Raw genomic sequence first — 12,207 nt, 5'->3', positions numbered from 1 at the left:
AATCAATAAGAAAAAATTGGGTGGGGGATATCCAATAAAATAATTGTGTTTGGGTGCTTTTTCCTTTCATCTGTAATTGTGGTTTTCATTTTTATTTTTAAAATATATAACAAAATTGAAAAGAAAAGGAATACTAAAGGATCAGACAAAATTAGGAGAAGAAAGCCTTATGGAGGAGGAGGAAGAGAGTGGTTGAGTCAAACAAAGGCAACACACAGATTAAAGCGAACAAGGGTAGAAGAGAGAACATTCCATTTGTCCTGGAGGAGATCATTAATGGCACAAGTGCTGTGAAGTGGACAAAAGCTAGTCTGTAGTGGGGTCAGATGAGAGAACCAGAGAAGAATAATTTTTTTTTAGGACCTAGGAGCACAATAATCCACTTAGAGGTTCCCCCCAGCTACTATTACTTTAGTTCGGGTTTTATCATGTCGGGATTTTGCCTATATCAGTTTTTTTTCCAGGAGCTGATAAATGAAACCTTAAAAAAAGAAATCCTATGAGTAAGTTTCTTTGCCCTTATATTTGAACTGAATAATAAAGAAATGGTAAATTCTCTTTCTGAGCTATGCTAGAAATGCTACCATATAGAAATCTTAATAATATACTCTGTGCATGCTATTTAAAAACTAGAGAACTTGGTCGCTCAAGGTCATTTCAGATGCCTTTTTTCCTAAGTGATTTGTGTATATTTTATCCATAAAAGACAAATTATTATGAAAGGATATGAAATATAGGTTTAAGAAACTCAAAGAACAAAGTGCATTTTTGCTCTTTGAATTTCTTAAAATTAAGTTCTTAAGACTCCCGCTGCTTACCTTCAAGCAAGCAACCTTGAAACTACTCCATGAAACCCAGTTAAGGGACGAACCAAAGAGTTTTCACTTATATAAATATATATTTTTTAAAAATAGCACATGGGAGAGAGAGCATTTAAGTTTTCCAGTATCCATCCTTATTAACTAAATTGAATGCCTGTGGTGGGTCTCAGAGGAGCACGCAGCCGCAGCCTCTTCATGTCACAACTCAGCCAGAAGCACTTATTCCCTTGTAATTAAGGCCAAGGGTACAACCAGTGATGCGAATGGAAGCAATTATGTGGATTATTCCGCTCCCTCAACGTTCCTCAAGAGTTTGTTTGTGGCTTTCCGTTTGTTGGAAATTTCTGTAGAGCTCTGTTGGGTCTCCTTGGTGCTGTAGGTCCAATCTCAGATAAGAACAATAGCTAGTACTTAGCACTTCCGATATGACAGACAGGTTTAGGTGCTTTAAATATATAACCTTCGTCTGTTCTTTCAAAACTCTGTGGGGGTTAAATGTGAAGTCCTAGGTCCCCAGGAGCAGGTACTGATATGAGGTTCAAATACAAGGGGTTTATCCCTGAGGTGGTCCCAGGACAGACCAGTATGGAGAGGGAGGAGCAGGCCAGGGACAGGGAGTTGAGCCAAACAAGGGTACGTCTCAGGCCAAATCCTTCAGGAGGTCTCCGCAGGGCAGCTCTGGGGTGTAGGCTAGGAGAGGAGACTTGGCTTCCACCCTGCTGCACAATCATCGGTGTGGCAAGGTGTGTGGGGCGGGGTGAGGGTGGGGAGGGGAAGCTATGAAAGAAGAGTACCAAGTGCTTACTGAAGGGGGCGGGACAGAAACTCCTACATTGTCTGCTACTGGTAAGCACAATTGTCTCCATGTGACAGTTGAGGCCACTGAATCTTGCCCAATATTTCAAAGTTCCTAAGTGGAAGAGCTGGGATTTGAAACCCTGCAGTTTGATCCCAAAAGCCACGTATTTAACTGCTATACTGTATTGGAAAGGTTGTAGCTTTATGGTGTGCCATGGTATTTTCGATTCTCTAGTTTTTACAGTTATTTCCCTGTGTGTTTTGGATGAGGGGCATGCTCCTTGTTTACAGATGCCTGTGAAGGCTGATGCTCTGTGGGGGTGTGAAATCCTCGTACCTGCTGTGCCATGATTGTTGACTAGGAGAGAAGGAAGGACAGGCTTGAATGCTTGCGAAAGACTCTGAGATCCTAGATGATAAAAACTAACTCTTCCATGGTGCTTCTTGAATAAGGACAGTTCTAAGAATTTTGCATATAGTAACTCCTTAAATTTTCCTAACAACATTATGAAATAAGGACTCACATTATCTCCTTTTTATAAAAGAGGAAACTGAGGCACAGAGAGATGAAATAACCTGCTTATGATCACACAGTTGGGGCTGGGTTCGAGTCTGTGCTCTTACCCATGACCGTGTACTGCCCGTCAGAAATTTAGATAAGGTTCTCATGACGTTAATAATTTATTTGTAGTTTAATCTATTTCTGAACTCTCTGCATTTTTTTTTAAACAGATCTCTCTTTCAACACAAGTTCTATTGGTTAGAAAACAATTGCCAAAGGTCTTAAAGTTGATATGAAATAGAAAATCCATATACATGTTTGGAAACTTTAAAGAAGAGGTGGCAGCCAGCAGATGAGCACTCCGTTCGGCACGCAGGAGCCGGTGTTCCCTGCCCACGCCGAGCTGGCACTAGCAGCAGCTATTATCGCAGAGTCACTCTCAACACTCAGCTGCTTGCCGAGAATGAAACTGCTGGAACCAGGCCTGGTGAGCTTCATGTTACCATGGTTTGGAGGAGGCATGCATGTTAGTTAGGGTGATATGTTTAGTCTTCAGAAAAATTTAAGATCAGCTTTCTTACCAAATAATAACATATGTCTGTATTACTTGTGTTTTTTTGCTTCACGTCCCCAAGTAAGCAATCACACATCTAATTATTCTATTGAGTAAAGCCGACCACCTCTCCGTTTGTGGTTTGTGGGCAGGGGTAACTTGGGAGGCTGGGGCGGGCGCGGCTCACTTATTTGCAAAGAAGCTGGAGCCGCTAGAGCCTCTGCTGCCCTCTAGAGGCGCGTCAGATCTAGACAGCTCATCTCTGAACCTTCCCTGTGGAATGCATGGAGAGAGGGGCCTGGCGGCCTGTGCTCCCACTTTTGAATCTCCAATTAATGGGAATGAGGTGAAAACACTGTGAACGTCCAAATCCAATAATGGGACTTGATTAAAATTCCAAGGTGGGGCTTTGCTAGTTACTCTGCACTCACGAAAGATGTAAAGCTCCCATCCTGTGTTTCTCCCTCTCCCCTTCACTCCAGTCTCAGACTCTAGATAGAAATTAGTCAAGGTTGTTTTAAAACTATAAATAGAGCTAATACAAAGCATTTACTGCATGCCAGGGATGATACTAAGTGCTTCCTGTATACTAACCTATTTAATCTACATGACTGTCCTGTGAGATGGGTGGTGTGATCATCTCCATCTTGCAAAGAGGAGCTGAGGCGAAAAACTATTAAACATTTCTCTCAGCATATGAGTGGTAGAGCAGGGTTTGAACACAGATGTGTCTGGCTGCATGGACTAGACTTGTAACCACTTTACTGCCTCTCTCATAGCTGTTAAAGCATGCCTCAGAAGTCTAATTTTAAGGTAGAGGTTTTGCTAAAAAATTTTAACCTGAACCTAATAATGACATGATTGACCTGGACACTTTCAATGACATGACAGATGAAAAAAGGGGGAAGAGGAGACTAAGACAGAGAAGGAGAAGGAGGATAAGGATGAGAAACTATTCTAGAGGTATGGTAACTAAATATAATGCATAGTCCATAGTTATATCCCAAACATAAACATTATCGGGATATTGAGGAAATTTGAATATGGACTATATCGAATACTATATTAATGTTGACATTCTTGAGAATGATCCTATTACTGCAGTGATATAGGAGTATGTCCTTGTTCTTAAGTGGTACTTGACAAAGATTTAGGGATGAAATGTTATGGTACCCACAAATTACAATCACACAATTCAGGGAAAATAAAAACATGAGAAGGAAAGAAAGAGAAAAGAAATGTGGCAAAATGTTAAAACTCAGCACCACGAGGTATAGGGTCAATGATGTTCATTATACTATTTTTTTTTTAAAACTCTTGTAGTTTGGAATTTTTAGAGTAAAAATTAGAGGAGGAAATAAACTTCATTTCCAAATAAGAGCCAGCCAGGGCTATCGCTAATGTATCCACCTAGACTCCCTGACTAAGGACAAATGAGAGAATTGGGGTTGGAATCCAGAGGCAAGCTTCGAAATCTGTAGACATGTGCTATGTGTGGGTGTATGAGATGTTAACGTTTATTTATTAATGCTTTTTCCCATTAGTACTAGGTAGTACATATATTAGTATGTATTTTCAAAAAAAATTCACAATTCTGTCCAATGGAGGGGGGGGGAAGCAAATATAAAGCCCTTTATGAAATTAAAACAGGTCTAATTTCAGGCTTAGAGTTCTTTCATTTTGGTTATCAACAAATAAGACATATGTAATAGTCAAACTTTCCTGTTTATTTATTCAGGAAATATGTATTGACTGTTCACTACATTTCAGACACAGATCAAGGTGTTTGAGATACACAAGTGAACCAACCAAGATCCCTGAATGCGTGGTGCTCATCTTCAGGCAGGAGAGATCATAGCGTGATAACTAAGTAAAATGCAGAGAACATTAGCAAGTGATCATTGCCAAGGAAAAGTAAAAAAAAATGGAGGGGCCTGGTCAGAAATTGGGACAGGCGTTTGCGGAGAAGAGGGTTTGTGATTTTAAATAGGATCTCCATAGGTTTCATTCAAATATGACCTCATAACATCTGGAAGGAACGTGGAAGAGAACAGTGAAGAAGGATCCCAGGATGATAGCTTGCCCAGTGTGGTTGGAGCTGAGTGATCAAGGGGAAAAAAGTAGAAGAATATGAAGTCAGAGAAGACACAGAAGACCAGTTCACAGGGTTTGTTATGAAGGTGTTGGTTTTCATGCTGAGTAAAAATAGGAAGCCATTGGATGATTTTGAGTAGAAGAGTGACATGATCTGACTTAATATTTACAAAGACCAAACTTTTAGGCAGACAGAGCTGGGAGCAGGGTCCCCAGTTAAGAGGTTATTTAAATAACCCAAGCAAGAGATGATAATGAGTCAGCAGAGGCTGGTAGAATTGGTGGCAGAGAGATATCAGATTCTGGATATGTTTTGATAGCAGAGCCAACAGGAAAGATTTACTGATCAATCAGGTATGTGTCCGAGAAACAGATGAGTCAAGGGTGACTTGATGTTTTGTTCTGAGCAACTGGAAAAATGATGTTGTCTTTCACTGAGATAGGGAAAATTAGGTAAAGCAGGTTTTGAGGGGGGAAGACCGAGAGTTGGGTTTTGGACATGTTTAGTTTGAACTGTCTGTTAGACATCCAGATAGATGTCATAAAGGTAATTGGATATAAAAGTTGAGATTAAAGAGAGGTCAGGTCTGGAGACTTAAAACTTGTCATAATTGGTGTACAGATGGTATTCAAAACCATGAACCTGGGTAGAGTAACCAAGACAGTGAGTGTGGATAGAGAAGAAATCATTAAGGACTGTGCCCTCGGCATTTTTCTGTTTTATGTGTTTATTATGCTTGTTACATTTCTTATTTTGTTTTGAAAATTATTATACTGTACAAAATGAAAGGGAAACTTGACAATTATCCAAATTACTAAAGATAGCCTATCAAACAATTACATTTGCAAAGTACATGAATTTTTCTCAATTATCTAGTTTGACTTTATACAAATGACTGCTTTAGTTAGACATGAGAACAGCTGCAATTTTAGCTGCTTTTCCTAATGTTATTTAATCAATAATATGCTAATATTTTGGACAGTGAAGTTCAAAAATGCTTTCAAGTGATTCTCTAGGTGGAGTAATCCTTCTCTCTATTTATTTATCGAATTTAACTAAAATGCTTTGTTGGAATATAGTTATTCTTTCCTCTTTTTCTAATGCTTGTGACTTGCCAGTTCTCATTTTGGTGATATAGTAAATGGCTTTTAAAAGTTATGCCCAAGCGGAAGTACTACTAATCAAGGAGAAAAAGACAGGAGGAAATGCTCTCTCTAGGCAAAGATATGTACATACAGTTGTTTTATCTAGTAAAGAAAATTGGTGAAGATAAGGAGTTCACTGGACTGCAAATAAGCCTGTGCCATAAGTGGATTTTATCAATAAGATTTGAATTTTAATGTCAGAACGATTTTCACACTCTTTTATAGTTAATTGGGTAAAAGTAGACAAGCTCAGGAATTTTATTTTTCATAATGAACTGTATAATCATGGTAGGCAATCTAGATAGTATAGGAATGTGGTAAGATTTATCAGTAAAAATACTCCAATTTAATACAACTTTAAAAATAAGGGTGTTTATTGACTCATGGAATGGAAAATACAGGGGTAGTGAGGCTTCTGGGTTTGTTTATCAAGAACCAAGTGTTTTTTTTGTTTTCTGCCTTTCTGCTCTGTCATCCAAAGAAAGCTGGCTTTCTTTTCAGCCCTAGAGAGGTTGCCAAATGTAGCTGGGTTATTTTCTTTCTTGAAAATCCCCAAGGCGAAAGAATGCCTTTCTCAATTATTAGGCCAGTGATCTGAGTTTTGCGCTCATCCTTGTGGACAGTAGAATGCCATGTGCTGATAGTCTTCTAGCCTCAGGCACTTGATCCCAGTGACAAAGAGGATGGGACGCCCTTGACTCTTTGTATCTTTGGAGATGTCAGTGGGGTCAATGCCCTTTGAGAGACACAGCTGCCACTCAGCAGGAGTAGGGTGGTATGGTTGCTGGGGAGATGGCCATCACAGATACCCACTGGGCCTGAATCATCCAGACTCAATTGACACTCCACTCCGATTTATTATTGAGACTCAACTTCCTAACCTTTCTCTCTGAGGGCCTTTCTTCATTTGGTAGTGACAGAAAACCAATTACATTTAGTTATGAAAAACTTTTAACTAAAACTCAGGAGACATGGACAAAAGGAAAAACCTTATTTTTTCCTCAGTGACTAGTCAGTGTAAAAGGTAACACCTTGTTGTGTCTTTAGAGAATGTCTTTTTTAGCAGAGCAGATATAGAACAACATATCCAAATATTATTTTTATATGAGTATTTCTCTATCACTGATGTTGTTTCAACACATTTTTATAATAGAAAGTTATGTCTAACACTTTCAAATTCTATTATATGTGTGACTCCAAGAAAGACATTATATTTATGTCATAGTATAATGGAGGAGGGTTTCAATTGATTGATGAATTGAATGTATGTGATCAGTATAGCTTCTCCCTAAAATCAAACTAAAATGAAAACAAAGTCTAAAGGCATAAATTCTCAAGGACAAGGAGAACATGAGCAGATATAACAACAAAATGTCAGAAGTTGGAAAGGCAGTGGACAAGTCCCAGACCATGAAAACTGAAAGCTTGCAGTAGAAAAAGCACAGAAGCAACCTGGTTTGAACCACAGAAGCTTCCAGAACTGGCCATACAAGATGTTTTTGAAAGTGAAAGTGTAGATGAGGCTGAAAACAGAGTTGCTTGCTAGGCTGTTAAAGAATCAGTTAAGCCCCAGATAAGTATTGTCATGCAATGTAGGTGGACAATTGCCCTCCCTCTCCATTCCTCCACACCATGAAAGAAAGAGAGATTTCTTTTCTGGAGAGGCGAAGCAGGTCACTGGCACAGCTGAGGGTAGGGGCATTCTCCTAAAAACAGTATGATCAGGATGATCATAATAAAAGTGGAGAATCTCAACTTTATTCCCTCGCCAGGCTCCCCAAGTGCCAGGAGCCAGGCAGGAGACTGGAAGTCCCTTCTCTGAGGACTCTGACAAGCCCAAGAGCATAGATTTAAAAGTACTGACAGTCAAGGATCCAGTAATGAAACAGTTGAGTGAAATCACCCTCAGTGAAGTTCATCACTTATGAAGTCTCACCTCTCTCCCTCCCACAGCTTCCAATAAGCTTCTTAGTTCTCCATTTTAAAATATGAGAAGATTATCATACATTTAAGATGAACCTCAAACAGGAAAGACAGACCAAATAACAGAAAAAGAAATTTGGAAGAAATAGAAACTGTGTGTAGAGATGAAAACAAGGAAAAACTAGCCTCAGAAATATAAGAAAAGTCATTATATGCAGAAAACAAGAACAAATACTATTAAAAAAAAGAACATTCAGAGGCTATAAAAGAACGCTTGAAATTAAAAATATGATTTTAGAAGCGAAAAAGTGAAGGAGAGGGATAAAATAGTGGAAATGCCAACAAAGAACAACTTGAAAAAAAAAGAACTTGACAAGATAGAAAATAGATTAAATTAAATTACAATAGATTAAATAGATTTGAAAAATTTAGAGAATCAAGTCTAGAAATCCCATATTTAAATAACAGGAGTTTCAGAAAGAAAATATAGACTAATGGAAGGGACAGAAATTGCCAGAGAAACAATTTACAAAAATTTCCAATCATGAATTGAATGAATCCACCAAGAACATAGCATAATGGATGAAAATAGATCTACATTATGAGAAATCACTATAAAATTTTAGCACACTAGAGATGAAACGAAAATCATAAAACTTTCTGGGGAAGAGGAGTTGAGAGTAAGTTACATACATAAAGTATCCGAATGGCATTTGAGTTAGCAATAAAAACACTGGAAGTTAGAAGAGAATGGAAAGAAGTCTTTAAAATTCTGAGGGTAAGTGATTTCCAACCTGGAATTTTATATCCTGCCAAACTATCATTCAGAGTAAACATATTTTCTGACATACCAGATCTCAAAAAAAATCTGACTTCTATGAACCTTTTTCCCAGAACTAACTAGGGGATATGGTGCACCAAAACAGAGAAATAAATCAAGAGGAATAACATGGTATCTAGGACACATACACAGGAAGAAAGAAATCTCCTAGGAAGCTGGTGAAGAAAGATTGTAGGATATCAGCTGTGCGATAGACCTACAGAGAACCTGGTGCAGGTTGGAACCAATCAAATTAAACTGAGTATTTTTGATTTTGTCCTCTTTCAAAGATTTACATTTTGAAAGAACAATTTATGAATAAATTTGTGATAAGCATTTAGAAAACAACATAAATGAAAAAGGTAATGATTCTAAGAAAACAAAATGTTCAAAAAAACTAAATATAATCCTAATATATTACATTCCATATTTAGTTGATTCTACGATGCACCAATTATAAAATGCATCAATTTCTTAGTGGTACATAAAATATAGGTGCATTTTCTCTGCAATCAAATGGTGACAGCAGTGAAGAAGAAAAACTAAATCCTTAATTTTTATAATGAGAAGGCAATTGCTAATGCCTAATCTCAAAAATTCACTATGTACAAATAAACATGTTATTGAAAGATAACACTAACATATTAAATAATTAAAAGAATTGAGAGAGGTTGCTTTCATATTAACAGTTCTGAGATCAGGGGACCTTTTCAATTTTTTTAATAAGACCTTGAACTATTTGAAATTTTAGGCTATGCATACACAAATCTGATAAATATAAAATTTAAATTTAAAATAAATCAGTGGCAACACAAAGTAGCTCATATACTTTTCAATTTTTATTAATTTTATTGGAATTTACAAGTCTTATTTGACATTTAAAAAATCTCGGGAATAATTTTCTAACAGGAGACATAATACACTAGATGTGACAAAGTACACTATAGTTCGATGACTCTTAAAGAATAATTGGTTACACTAAAAGTGATCTGTGTTGTTACTTAAAAAAAATTTTATATTTTGGTTCAGATATAGTCTTACTCAAAATATGTAGACATGAAAACTTTTTCACTCTAAGTATCTTACTAATGAGGGAATTTATAGCCAGAATTATTTCTGCCTCTCTGTATGTTAGTAATCCTGCCTGGCTGGGCTGTTAGCCATCTGCAATGTCCTTCTTCACCTAGTTTGCAGATTAGCCTCTGTCCCTTGTAATCCAATACCTCTTTGCGGATTCGCCTTCCTCTGCTCACATCTGAGGCTGGTTAGAAGCTGATGAATCAACTTTCTTAGTCAAGAGGCAGTGCCTCCCATTTCTTGATTAATGTGAACCCTCTTAATAACTATCAGAGCACTGGAGCAGGAGTCAGGAGACTTGATTTTTATCCAGGCTGGGTCATCTGAGTGACTCAGCCTCTATACCTTAGTTTTCCTACTTGTTATTTGAAAGATTTAGAATTGGAACTCTATTATATGCCTATTCTAAAGGCTTAGAATAGTCAACTTACAGTTATTATATGATTCTGGGCACATGCATTTATCTAAATGCTTTATTACTAGATTAAATCACAGTTTAAACTCATTGTGATTTTTTTTTTAACAAAACTGAATATCAGTGTGTGTAATAGATTGATAAATGAAAGCTTAAAAGAAAGAGCTATGTGGGCTTAAGTTACTGCACAAAGAAAATGTCTGGGTAAAGAGTACACACAATTCTTTAAAGTTAAAAACAATATTAATGTTACATTTTATACTGGTATTATATGTATAGATGACATTCTAGGGATAAATGCTTATTGCTGTACTCTTATAAGTGAATGGAGCATATAATCTATATTTCTAAATATTGTTTCTAAACAAATTAACTGCTTTAAATGTTAATCCATTGTATTTCATTCTGTTACAACTATCACTGCTTGTTTTATGTACCCTGTAATGTCACCACATAAGGCAGAAACTCACTTAGAAAAATCAGATGAATAACAAGACTGAAAATATAAGTCATCTATGCTCAGGTAATTAAAGAATTAGAAACTATCCTGAAAATAACATCAGACTACAACATAAAAATGTTCCATGGATATACATTCTGCACCATTTAAGAATAATATCCTTAGTATTTAGTGAAAACAGTAATAAACATTGCCTTTAATAATAAGAATTAGGCCAGGTCCAGAGGCTTAAATGACAAGGCAGGCTAGCTACACTGTGCTCATTTTGTTAAGTCCAGGCGGTATAATCTTTGGGCTACTAGCTTGGAGTTGACCTGCAGTTAGAGGACAATTAGGTTTTCTTTTCTCAGTCCTACTACCTCTCATAAATGCCAGACCATACAGGGGAACCAGATGAACAACACAGATCCACTCCTGTTACTAGGAAAAGTCACGTGGAATGTCAACTCCCTGTCCAAGCAATTGCACATTTTTGATTATTTAAAGCCTTTAAATTGTACGTGGGCCAAGTTATTACCACAATGGTTTTTAACTTTTGATATTCATTAGAAATATTTGACGTTTTTTTTTTTTTTTTTTTCCAATTCCAGTATCTGGACCTCACTCTTTGAAATTTGGCTTCATCTGTTTGCAATCTTTATTTTTTGAAAAGTATACTAAATGTTGGTTCTAATGTCAAACACTGTTAAAAAACTATTATGACAATTAATCCCTTTAATAAACATTTCTGACAGCTTCCTGCATCATGGTCTACCTGTTTTATAGTATTTCATTCAAGGAAAATAGCTAGTTTAGTCTACTTTAGTCATCTTCATTTTTTTAAAAAAAAATTTAGTTGGTTTTACTGAATGGTTTTACTTTTTTCTATATTTCTATTTAGGGAGATCCATAAATCTTAGGACATGACATCTGAAAAAAATAAGTAATGAATGACATTTCTATCACCTTTCCATACCTCATTTCCTCTTGTGACTTGCCCACATTAGTAGGATCAATACCTGTAATGTGTGGCTATTTTCCAAAGCTAATGTACAATTTTAGGACCTCACTTTTTTTTTTTTTTTGGTAGATAAAAGATAAAAAAATCTTTCTTTCTAGATCCCCTCAACTCATTTTCTCCCTGGTTCTTATCTAGTACAGTAGATAAAGCAGTTCAAAGGAAATACAAGTTACAAGTAGATTTCTTCTGCTTTGCCTCCTGTCTAATTTCATTTTCTGTTATTTGTGACAGAAGATAATAGGGGTTTGAGTGATGGGAGTGCAGGCAGGGGAGCAAAGATCGGAAAGTTTTGACATAACCTGTACTGGTGGAAAATTTTCTTAACAAAATCTACCCGGTGGGTCTTGGTGAATCACGTGTTTTTTGTCATGGATGGGAGGCTACAAGCTAAAATTAGTCCCACATGCGGTGAGGGACTGCGTTGTGATTTTAAAACATGGCGGGGCTGGTTGGAACATTCTGCTTTAACCGTGGACTACCCAGCGGCACCCTCGGTGGTCCTCCCATGGACAACCTGAACGTCTTCTTTCTGTTTTCACTTCCGGGCCCGCGCACAGCCCCAGACGCACAGCCCCAAACCACCTTTGCAGGCTTCAGA

General features: G+C 37.1%; 1 long non-coding RNA gene across 12 annotated transcripts in view; it reads left to right on the top strand.

The window, feature by feature from the left end:
• Positions 1 to 12,207, top strand: part of LOC107521636 — an 84,849-nt gene that overhangs the window by 10,975 nt on the left and 61,667 nt on the right. For 11 of the 12 annotated variants that reach the window (XR_004955118.1, XR_004955127.1, XR_004955125.1 and 8 more), the window contains one exon: positions 2,352 to 2,608. The exons of the other annotated variant lie outside the window; for it this stretch is intronic. This is a non-coding gene — a long non-coding RNA (uncharacterized LOC107521636). The remainder of the gene's footprint in view (positions 1 to 2,351; positions 2,609 to 12,207) is intronic. 12 annotated transcript variants of the gene reach the window in all.

Source organism: Rousettus aegyptiacus, unplaced genomic scaffold (genome assembly GCF_014176215.1).
Source record: "Rousettus aegyptiacus isolate mRouAeg1 unplaced genomic scaffold, mRouAeg1.p scaffold_m13_p_17, whole genome shotgun sequence".
In the NCBI taxonomy this organism is placed as follows: domain Eukaryota; kingdom Metazoa; phylum Chordata; class Mammalia; order Chiroptera; family Pteropodidae; genus Rousettus; species Rousettus aegyptiacus.
Note: the sequence above shows the minus strand (reverse complement) of the source record. Positions and strands in the feature narration are given on the sequence as shown.